Source organism: Rattus norvegicus, chromosome 1 (assembly GCF_036323735.1).
Source record: "Rattus norvegicus strain BN/NHsdMcwi chromosome 1, GRCr8, whole genome shotgun sequence".
NCBI classification, from domain to species: domain Eukaryota; kingdom Metazoa; phylum Chordata; class Mammalia; order Rodentia; family Muridae; genus Rattus; species Rattus norvegicus.
In genome coordinates this window covers 128,688,083-128,698,565 of record NC_086019.1, presented here as the reverse complement: position 1 = coordinate 128,698,565, position 10,483 = coordinate 128,688,083, and positions in this window count along the sequence as shown.

The window sequence follows — 10,483 nt, the reverse complement described above, 5'->3', positions numbered from 1 at the left end:
ACTGGGCCATGAGAGAAGCAGGAGAGAGCAGAGAGATAGAGAGAGGGAGGGGGGTGAGACACAGAAAGAAAGGAACAGAGAGAGAATGAGGGAGAGCATGTGGAGAATAGCAGGGTCATAAGGAGAATGAGTAGCTGGGGTTGGGGGAGGGGGCAGCCCAGGAGCTGGAGGGTGTTTAGGGTGGGAGAGGAGGTGAGAAGGGCTAGGACACTAGAGCATGGACACTGGACTCTGGAACAGGGACTTAGGAAACTGGGAGAGCCCGTTCTAGGGAATGATGTGCTGGTTTCCACTATTTCCTGTTTGTCATTTTATTTTATTTTATTTTATTTTATTTTATTTATTTTATTTTATTTTATTTTATCAGAGAGATGTTATTATCCAGCTTTTCTCTACCACTATTTAAAATCTTAAAAAAAACAGATTTATTTAATACTAATCAAGTGTGTGTGTGTGTGTGTGTGTGTGTGTGTGTGTGTGTGTGCGTGCACGTGCATTTGTGTATGTGCATCTGCAGAGTCCAGAAGAAGACATCAGATCATCTGGAGCTAGACGTTCCAGGCCGCTCAGCATGGGTGCTGGGAACCTTGCTCAGGACGTCTGCAGCAGTGGTGTGCTAACTGCTGCGTCATCTCTCCAGCACCCGTATCACCTTTTCAAAACTGTTAGCAATACTTGCAGACGTCCCGTTTACTCCCAGACAGGCTCAAGTGTTCACGCGTCGTCACTTATCCATTGTGCACTTCACTAATGTTAGGCACCACTCTTCAAGCTTACTGCTCTCACAGAACATAAATTATGTTACATGTCAGCATATGCTCCCGTCTCACCTTATTATTTGTAGAAGGAAACAATGCGCTTATAGAGGTAATTTCAATACCCCGAATTCAAGAATGTGTAAGTGAACGTTTCTAGATTATCAAGTCAACGCACAAGGTCTTATGGACTGCCCTTCAGAGGACCATTCCCTAACTTGTAGCACCATTTTGAAGGCTGTGTAGAGTTTAGGCTGTGTAACCTAGCTGGCAAAAAGTAGGTGACCAGGGGTCTGTCTTTGAAGGACATACCTAGCTCTGGTTCTAGGCTATGCTCTCTGCTTCCTGTTTGTACCATGGGAAGAGTCACTGCCTCCTGCTTCTGCCTCTAAGCTCCTACTCCTGATGCTACATCTTCCTCACCATGGTGGCCTGAAACTTCTGTGGAACCTGGAGCCAAAGCAGGTCTTACCTTCCTGAAGTTGCTGCTTTTGGATGTTTGATAACTGTAAGAATAAAAGTAACTAATATAGAAACTGGTACAGAGGAAATGGGACCATGGTGGGATGACCTAACCATGTGGTTGACCTTTGGAGTTGGTTTACAGGAGAAACTTGGAAGGGTCTGGAGCTGTGGGATAGAGAGGCTTTCTAATGCTATAAGCCCCACGTAGTGGGTAATTATGGGTAGACCAGAAAGCTGATCAAAACGCAACTGGTGAAGAATGGGCTTATGATGTTTTAGATGGAAACAAAGGGCTCAACTAGGAAATGTGGTTACAGGCTAGCTGTGATTTGAATAGGTGCGGTCCCCATAGATCCATATGTCTGAATGCTTGGACCATTGGCACTATTAGGAGGTGTGGCCATATTGGAGGAAGTGTGTCATTGAAAGGGCAGGCTTTGAGCTCTCCTATGCTTAAGCTATGTCCAGTGATGCAGTCTCCTGCTGCTGCCTGTGAATCAAGATGTAGAACTCTCGGCTCCTCCTGCACCATGTCGACCTGTGTGCTGCCATGCTTCCTGCCATGATGATAATGGACTGAACCTCCAAACTGTAAGCCAGCCTCAATTAAATGTTTCCCTTTATAAGAGTTGTCTTGATTTTGTCATCTCTTCACAGCAATAAAACTCAAACCAAGACATCAGTTATGCTACATTCTAAAAACAACAAAGAACTATATCGCAATACCTTTGCCTGTGTTCTGAAAATTAGAGTGAGGTTGAATTTAAAAATAATGAGTACATTATTTGGAGATGAAAAGTGTAAGATAGAATAGCCTCCAGGCCGCAGAAGGGTTGATGCCGGCCACTTTTAGCTGGAAATACAGTGAGAATTCAGAGTAAAAATTCAGAGTAGAAAAATGTGAAAAAGATTAAGTTTAGTCAAAAGAGAAAAGAAAAAAGAAAGAGAAAAATGTAAAGGAATGTCTCTGAAGCCCTAGATGAAGCAAGTCTGGACAAAGCTTTGGTAATCAGTAAAAGGAAGGCAGGGCCCTTTACTCTGGGTAACAGAAAAGGTGCTCTGAAGAGGAAACTCCTCCCATGGAAGGCCCTATGGTATAAAAATGCAAATTCATTTGAAAGTTTCTGGGTATGCGACAGGAAGAGAGTCAGAGGGGGAAGTGTTTCTCCAGGGTCAGCTGCCCAGACACTCAGAGATCAATGCAGCTTTGATAAAGGGGGGCGTGGCTCCATTTCGACTTCACAGAAGATTTTCAGACATACAGACACACAGAGTGGTGGGTAGAGGAGGCTTGTGCTGAAGTTCTGGAGTAACACTGGTGATGTCTGGTTATGTGTGCAAGGGTCGGACCTCCTGCAAGAAGCCCCACTGGCCTCCGTGTGAAGTTGTAGAGGTGAACCCTACGTTAGAACGGACACCCCCTATCCTAGGATGTTGATGATACCAGAAACATGGGATGTATGCTAAGGAAATCTGTGGACAATGAGTAGATATAGTCCAAATGTATTACAGAAAGCAGGGCCACAGGGGGTGGGGCCACAGGGGCAGAGCCTCAGGGGCGGGGTCTCAGGGGCGGGGCCTCAGGGGCAGGGCCATAGGGGCGGGGCCACAGGGGCAGGCCACCCAACCCTGTTGGAACACAGGTGAGGCAACTCTACCCCAGATGCTGAACATGGAACCATAGGACTGTTTATCTTGACAAAGGTAAATATTGGTCTTGCTTTGGTCCATCTCTCCTATCTGTGCCCCAATTTCTCTCTTTTGGAATGGGAATGTTTAGTATCTGTCATTGTACAGTGGAAGATTATATATTTTTTTTTTGGTTCTTTTTTTTTTCGGAGCTGGGGACCGAACCCAGGGCCTTGCGCTTCCTAGGCAAGCGCTCTACCACTGAGCTAAATCCCCAACCTATAACTTGTTTTTTAATACAAAGGTCCACAGGTCAGTTTATCTGGGTTTCAGAAGATATTTTGGAGTCAAATTTTAGTTCTATTTATTATATATATGTATATATGTGTATATATCTATATATATATATTGTGTGTATGTGCATGTATGTATATGTGGGGTATGCATGTGCCAGAGTGCATGTGAAAGACAGATGACAACTTGAAAGAGTCTTCTCTCTCTTGTACCATGTGGGTCCCAGGGTCGTCAGGCTTGGATACAAGCAGCTTTACCTGCTAAGTCATTTTGGTGGTCCTACGATTCTGGACTCTTGAACAGTGCAAACAGAGTGACTCCTGAGGCTGGACTAAGTACATTTTGCATTTCAAAGTGACTACAGGCATCCAGGGGCCAGAGGTACAGGGCTTTATGTTGCATATGAAGTGTTCCCCACAGGTTTTGAAGGCTCGGTTGGACCGTAAGTTGTTATTTTGAAGTTGGGGGTACCTTGAGAAGGTGGCACCTGGTGGGTACAGATAGGTCATTAGGTGTGGTTGGTCATTTCGAGGTTAGACCCACACTTGGCTCCAACCTGCTTCTCCCTGGAGCATCATGCTCCCACTGCAAGGGGTGGGGCTGTGCCTGTATCCCTGCCCCCTCCACCTTGACAGGCTGAAACCTCTCTGAAACCAGGAGCTAAAATAAACCTCCCGTAAGTCATCTGTGTTAGATGTGTAAGATGTCTGGTCACACAGGCCAGGAGTATAATCCTGTGACAACATAATTTGTAGCACACACAAGGCACTGAGTTTGGCAACACCAGAAAGAAAGAAAAAACATACATGTACAATGCTCATGGGAACTAGTTACTATGTTCTCAACTGGAAACTTATGGAGTAGATTTAAAGTGGTCTTACCTCAAAAAATAAAGGTAACTATGTGTGCTGCTAGGTTTGCTAGCTTTCTTGGCTTCTCTGTATCAAAACACCGTGTGTGTATGTGTGTGTCTGTGTGTGTGTGTGTGTGTGTGTGTGTGTGTGTGTGTGTGTGTGTAAGCAAATGCAATTTAATAATTTTTAAGGACTGTGAATGTGGCCTAGTAGTTGAGTATATCCACATGGATATGATGAAAGAAAAAAAATAATTTAACTCATAAATTCCTTCTACATTTTAAAAGATTCATTTCTATTTTTAACATGAATATGATAAGAAGAAAAATTAATTTAATTTACCTTATGCATTTCAAAAGATTTATTTGGGGGCTGGAGAGATGGCTCAGTGGCTAAGAGCACTGCCTGCTCTTCCAGAGGTCCTGAGTTCAACTCCCGGTAACCGCATGGCGGTTCACAGCCATCTGTAATGGGATCCGATGCCCTCTTCTGGTGCGTCTGAAGACAGCGACAGTGTACTCACATAAATGAAATAAATAAATCTTTAAAAATAGAAAAAAATTATTTTTATTTTTAGTTTGTGCGTACACAGCATGTGGATACCCACGGAGTCCCGAAAAGGGCTTCAGGTCCCCTAGTGCTGAGGTTACACGTGGTTGTAACCATGTGCATGCTGGGAGCCGAAACTGCGCCCCTCCTGAGTTGCACAGAGAGCTCTTAACAGCTGAGCCACCTCGCCTACATTCTTGTGGTGCTTGACTTACTCCAGAGCTAACTGGACATGCCACGCCTGATCTGTAGTCACCGCGCTCTCCCCCCCCCCCCCCGATTTCAAGTGTCAGCACATATGGCTCATTTTCCACTTGTTGCTTCTGAGTTCAAATCATCTGCAGATTCCTTAGCGTCTGAGGTGCTGCTACGCCAACAGAAATGCAATTATGGCACAAGGTGGAGAAGTGGCCTACTCCAGCGAGGCAGCACAACACAGCGAAGATGGCTGTACATTTTGAGAATATTGAGGCAGAGGAACTTTAAAAAGAAATCTCTTTTACAAGCACCACGAACCAGAATTGTTTCTCAGCAATTTGCAGAAATAATATTAACATGGTGTCACCAACAGGCATCTACTCAAAGCCGGTCATTTGTTTTATCTCCCAGAAGGCACTTCAACTGCCATCCTTGAAATGCAGGACGATGCCTTCCCGGTACTCACAGCAGGAACTCCCTCAGCAGATATTCGGACAAGAGGCTGTGGGGGCGTGGGGAACAAAGTGCTACAAATAAATAGTGTGACACCCTGTAGGTTGATGTCATTATGCAGGTGAAGGCAGGTACAGGATAGAACGAGGCCTGTCACTGGACGAGAAGGGAAAGATGGGCAGGAGAAAAGTTTTAGAGAGGAGAGGAGACTGGAGCGATGGGGAGAGCAGCGGAGAGAAGCAACATGGAGGCAGACGTAAATGGTCCTCATCGTGCATCTCTACATAGTTACAGGTTGTTATGACTATTCTTAAGGGATGGGTGTGTATAGGGTTTTGTGTCTAGATGAGCAAAGCATATCTTATCCAGGTGGGCAGTTTATATCCTTATCAATTGGTTGTAAGCTAATGGCGTGGACGTATTATACAGTGAGTCATTAACATATAAACCTGGTTTTGGGTTTCTTGAGTTTGTTGAGTCATGTTTTCACTGAGTTGTTGGGAGTGTGAGCAGAGTCTGTGACAGCAAGCCACGCTAGGCTAAGGAACGTTTGGGGCTAGCACGGCCTGTGGAACATGATGTGGGTCTCAGGCATGATAACAACCCGCTAAGGGGTTGACACAGTGTGTCAGTGTGTCAAAGCAGCTGACAGAGAAACAGCAAGAGCACACGGGTCTGCTCGGAGTGGGAACTCGTGGGAACCGGTTGTACGCTTGTATAATTTTACTGCAACAACAACTTCCCAGGAGGAACTGTGGATAAAGGCACACGGGCTGACAGAGCGAGGCGGAGACATGTATGATGTGACAGACTTGCATGCTGCAAATCAGCCCTGTCTCAGGAGACATGGGCTGACTGATGTAGCTTCTTAATACACATGGCACATGTGCTTAGATGTAAACGCTGTGTCCCCCACTTCCACTGCTGTCAAAAATCTTAACACCCAAGGAAGCGGGCCTATACAAGTGATCAGTCATGGGGGCCAAACCGTCATGGATTACAGGAGCGCTGGAAGGACCCTGTTTATGAATATGATATGAAGACCCAGAAAGGCAATGCCAAGATGAATGGTTCCTCGGTGTCCCTAACTCCACTGGATATTAGACTTCCCAGACTGTACAAACTATGAGCAGGCCCCAGTCCAGTGAGCACAGAAGAACCTGAAAGTCACACCCAAACCTGGGCACCCTGTAGCTAGCAACAAGGGGTCTGTAACACATGGTGCCTTCTCTGGTAGCCTCTGCAAATATGATTCTTTCTGTAGATTCCTTTAGGGGTCATGCATGAGTTCACCACCGTGTTTTAAGACACATTCTTGGTGAATGTGTTTAAACTGTATTTGAAAGGTTCTCTCTCAGGGTCACTGTGTAAGCATCTGTGCATACCACTGGCTAATGCCCTACAGCCTCCAAAAGCTACCCCTTCCTGCAAACGGTTTAGTATTCTGTGCATAATCCACTCGGGACCCCTTCTGTGGACTGTGAGTGTTGACATTCTCACCGTTAAAAACTGCTGTTTGTCTGATATCTGGAGGCCACAAGGATGACCACCTGTCCAGCTAGTTGTTAATTATTTCTTTCACCATCATGTTTTTTTTTTTTTTTTTCTTTTTTTCGGAGCTGGGGACTGAACCCAGGGCCTTGCGCTCGCTAGGCAAGCGCTCTACCGCTGAGCTAAATCCCCAACCCCCCACCATCGTGTTTAAGTCGGCAACACCCCAGAGTCCCTTCCCTCACTCCACCTTGGCTATTCAAAATGGAAAGCTGACAGTCTTTTTCATAGAGCTAAGGAAGGGGAGGAAGAGAGAGCTGGCAAAACGGTTGCTTCTTGGGAAAGTATATAGAAAGTTACTTTCCACAAAAATGCCTGCTTAACCAAGTCTCACAGATAAGCAAGAAGACTCTTAGAAAAGCCCACATAGCTGGAAGTGTGCCTGTGCTCTGGACAGCTCTCTGCCCTCTACCGACTTTACCTGCCCACTGGAGGTTGGGGTGAGTTGGCTCGGAGTCAAGGACACAGACCCTGGGAGCAGGTGGGAGGTGCTGCGGCAAGCTCACCTGAGCGCTGCTGTGAACTCCTTAATCCCTCCACCTGCTCCCCATTGGTTCCAAGAAAGCGTCTCTTCTAAACAGCAGTTCCTGATTCGCTGGCATTGTTTGTAGTGGCAATTCTTGCTCTCTCAGGCAGTCCTCAATTAGGTCCTCCTGCAGGAATGCTGGTCTCATAGGCAGCCCTCAATTAGGTCCTCCTGAAGGAGTTGCTTTTGCAGCTGCACGCCCCAGTGTTTCCACAGAGGCAGTCCCGCCTTTCCTGATACACTGGAAACACTGCTGAAACTCAAACTCGGCGATTTCAGGAAACAGCATTGGAACATAAGGGGGTTGCGCCCTCTAGTGTCAAAAACTGGAACTGCTCCCGGCTCCCGCCACATCTCTAATCAGAGAAGATCCCGGAAGATTCTTAAGAATTCTTGAGTTGTAAAAATAATTCTTAACAATGAAAGAACTTCTAGGGGGAATCGCCATCCCTGCATCAAGCTGTATTACAGAGCAATAGTGATAAAACTGTAATGGTATTGGATCAGAGATAGACAGGGTGATCAATGGAATAGAATTGAAGATCCAGAAATAAACCTATGGAAAATAAACCTATACACCTATGGGAAAAGGTGACAAAGAAGCCAAACATATACAATGGAAAAAAAGAAAGCATCTTCAATAAATGGGGTTGGTCTAACTGGCAGTCAGTATGCAGAGAAATGAAAATAGATCTATATATCACCTTGCACAAAGCTCAAGTGGATCTCAACATAAAGCCAGATACTCTGAATCTAACAGAAGAGAAAGTGGGAAAGAGCCTCGAACTCATTGGCACTGGGGGAAATTTCCTAAACAGAACTCCAATGGCTCAGGCTCTAAGATCAAGAATTGATACATGGGACCTCATGAAACTGAAAAGCTTCTGTAAGGCAAAGGGCACTGTCATTAGAACAAACCAGCCACGTACAAAATGGGAACAAAATCTTTACTAAACCCACATCTGATAGAGGGCTAATATCCAAAGTATATAAAGAACTCAAGAGGCTAACCACCAAAAAACCAAACAACCCTATCAAAAAATGGGCTATAGAACTAATCAGAGAATTCACAACAGGAATCTTGAATGACTGGGAAGCACTTAAAGAAATGTTCAAAGTCCTTAGTGATCAGAGAAATGCAAAACGACCCTGAGATTCCACCTTATACCAATCAGAATAGCTAAGATCAAAAACTCAGGTGACAGCAGATGCTGGCGAGGATGTGGAGAAAGAGGAACACTCCTCCATTGTCGGTGGGATTGTAAACTGGTACAACCACTCTAGAAATCAGTCTGGAGGTTCCTCAGAAAATTGGAAATAGATCTACCTGAGGACCCAGCTATACCATTCTTGGGCATATACCCAATAGATGCCCCACCATACTATAGGGCACATGCTCTACTATGTTCATAGGGGCCCTATTTGTGATAGCCAGAAGCTGGAAACAACCCTGATGTCTCACAATGAAAGAACACACACAGAAAATCTTGTTTATTTACATAACAGAATGCTATTCAGCTATTAAGACTGAGGACATCATGAGTTTTGCAGGCAAATGGATGGAACTATAAATGATCATCCTGAGTGAGGTAACTCAGACCCAAAGGACATGCATGGTACGTACTCACTAATAAGTGGATGTTAGCCAAAAACGTACAGAATACAGAATACCTAGGATACACTCCACAGGAACTCAAGAAGGTTAACAAGCAGAAGGGCCCAAGTGAGGATGCTTCAATCCTACTTGGGAGGGAGAAGAAAGCAATCACAGAAGGCAGAGGGAGAGAGGGATCTGGGTGAAGGAGGAGATAGGGAGGGAAAAGGGGAACATGATCAGGTATGGAGGAGGGGGAGACAGGAGAGAAGTCCTGAGGTCCAGCAGAATGAATGGCAATATGCAACCTGGGGTGGGGGGGAGCCTCTAGAAATTACCAGAGACCTGGGAGGTGAGAAACTCTCAGGACTCAAAGGGAGGGACCTTAGATGAATTGCCCAACAGTTGGAAGAAGGAACTTGAAGAGCCCACCTCAAGTAGATACAAAGGGCATCTGGTGGAGGATTGGGGTCGACTGCAGAAACAAAAAATGGAGAAGAGACTGAGGGAAAGGCGGTCCAGGGGCCAGCCCAACTTGTGATCCATCTCAAGGGGAGGCTCTAAGGCATTACACTATTACTGAGGCTATGGTGTGCTTAAAGACAGGAGCCTAACATAGCTGTCCTCTGAGAGACCCAACATGCAGCTGCCTGAGACAGAGGCAGATACTTATACCCAACCAATGGACTGAAGTTGGGGACCCCTGTGGCTGAACTAGGGAAGGGCTGGAAGAAGTTGGGGAGGAGGGCAATCCCATAGGAAGACCAGCAGCCTCAACTAACCTGGACCCCTGAGATCTCTCAGACACTGAGCCACCAACCAGGCAGCATACATGAGCTGGTCAGAGGCCTCTGACATAGACAGCAGAGGTCTGGCCTCAGTGACAAGATGCACCTAATCTTCTAATCCTCAAGAGACTTAAGGCCCCAGGGAGTGGGGAGGCCTGGTTGGGTGGGGGACATCCTTTTAGAGAAGGGGGGATGGGATGAAAAACTGTGGGAGGGCAGACCAGGAGGGGAACAATGACTGAATCACAGTTTAAGGCAGCTCGCCCCAGGGATTTTTTTCCCCTTTTGTCTCTGCAGACAGTCTAGCCTGGAACATACCATGTGGTCCAGGTTATCTTCAAAATTGCTGCAGTGTAGTCCCTGCCTCAGCATGAGACACTGCAGCTGGCTACCCATGAGTTCAGTAACTAGTCCCCAGAGGTATGCTGTGACTTCTGGATCTAGATGTTGGCTAACCATCCTGCCCAGATATTAATGTGGAGCTCAGCTTCAAACCAACCCTTAGCAAAGCTCCTTCTGGACTAAATCGTTACTCTTTTCTCTTCCATGAAAGGCTACAACACGTCTGTGACCACTCCAATACACTTGTCACACAAGTAATTTTTTAACACTTCCCGTGTCAATGGTCCAGAGAGCTATTACCACCTACCCGCTGGAATGGAGGGATGTGTTGAAAATCACCTCTATTTGTATAAGCAATGATGAGTACTCCTGACAGACATGGACCGGAAGGCTGCTCTGGATTAATGTGGTCCTCCAAGCTCATTAAGTTTCTGTACTCCTGCAACTGCTTCAGTCACTCACAGAATCCAATGGCAAACGACAGA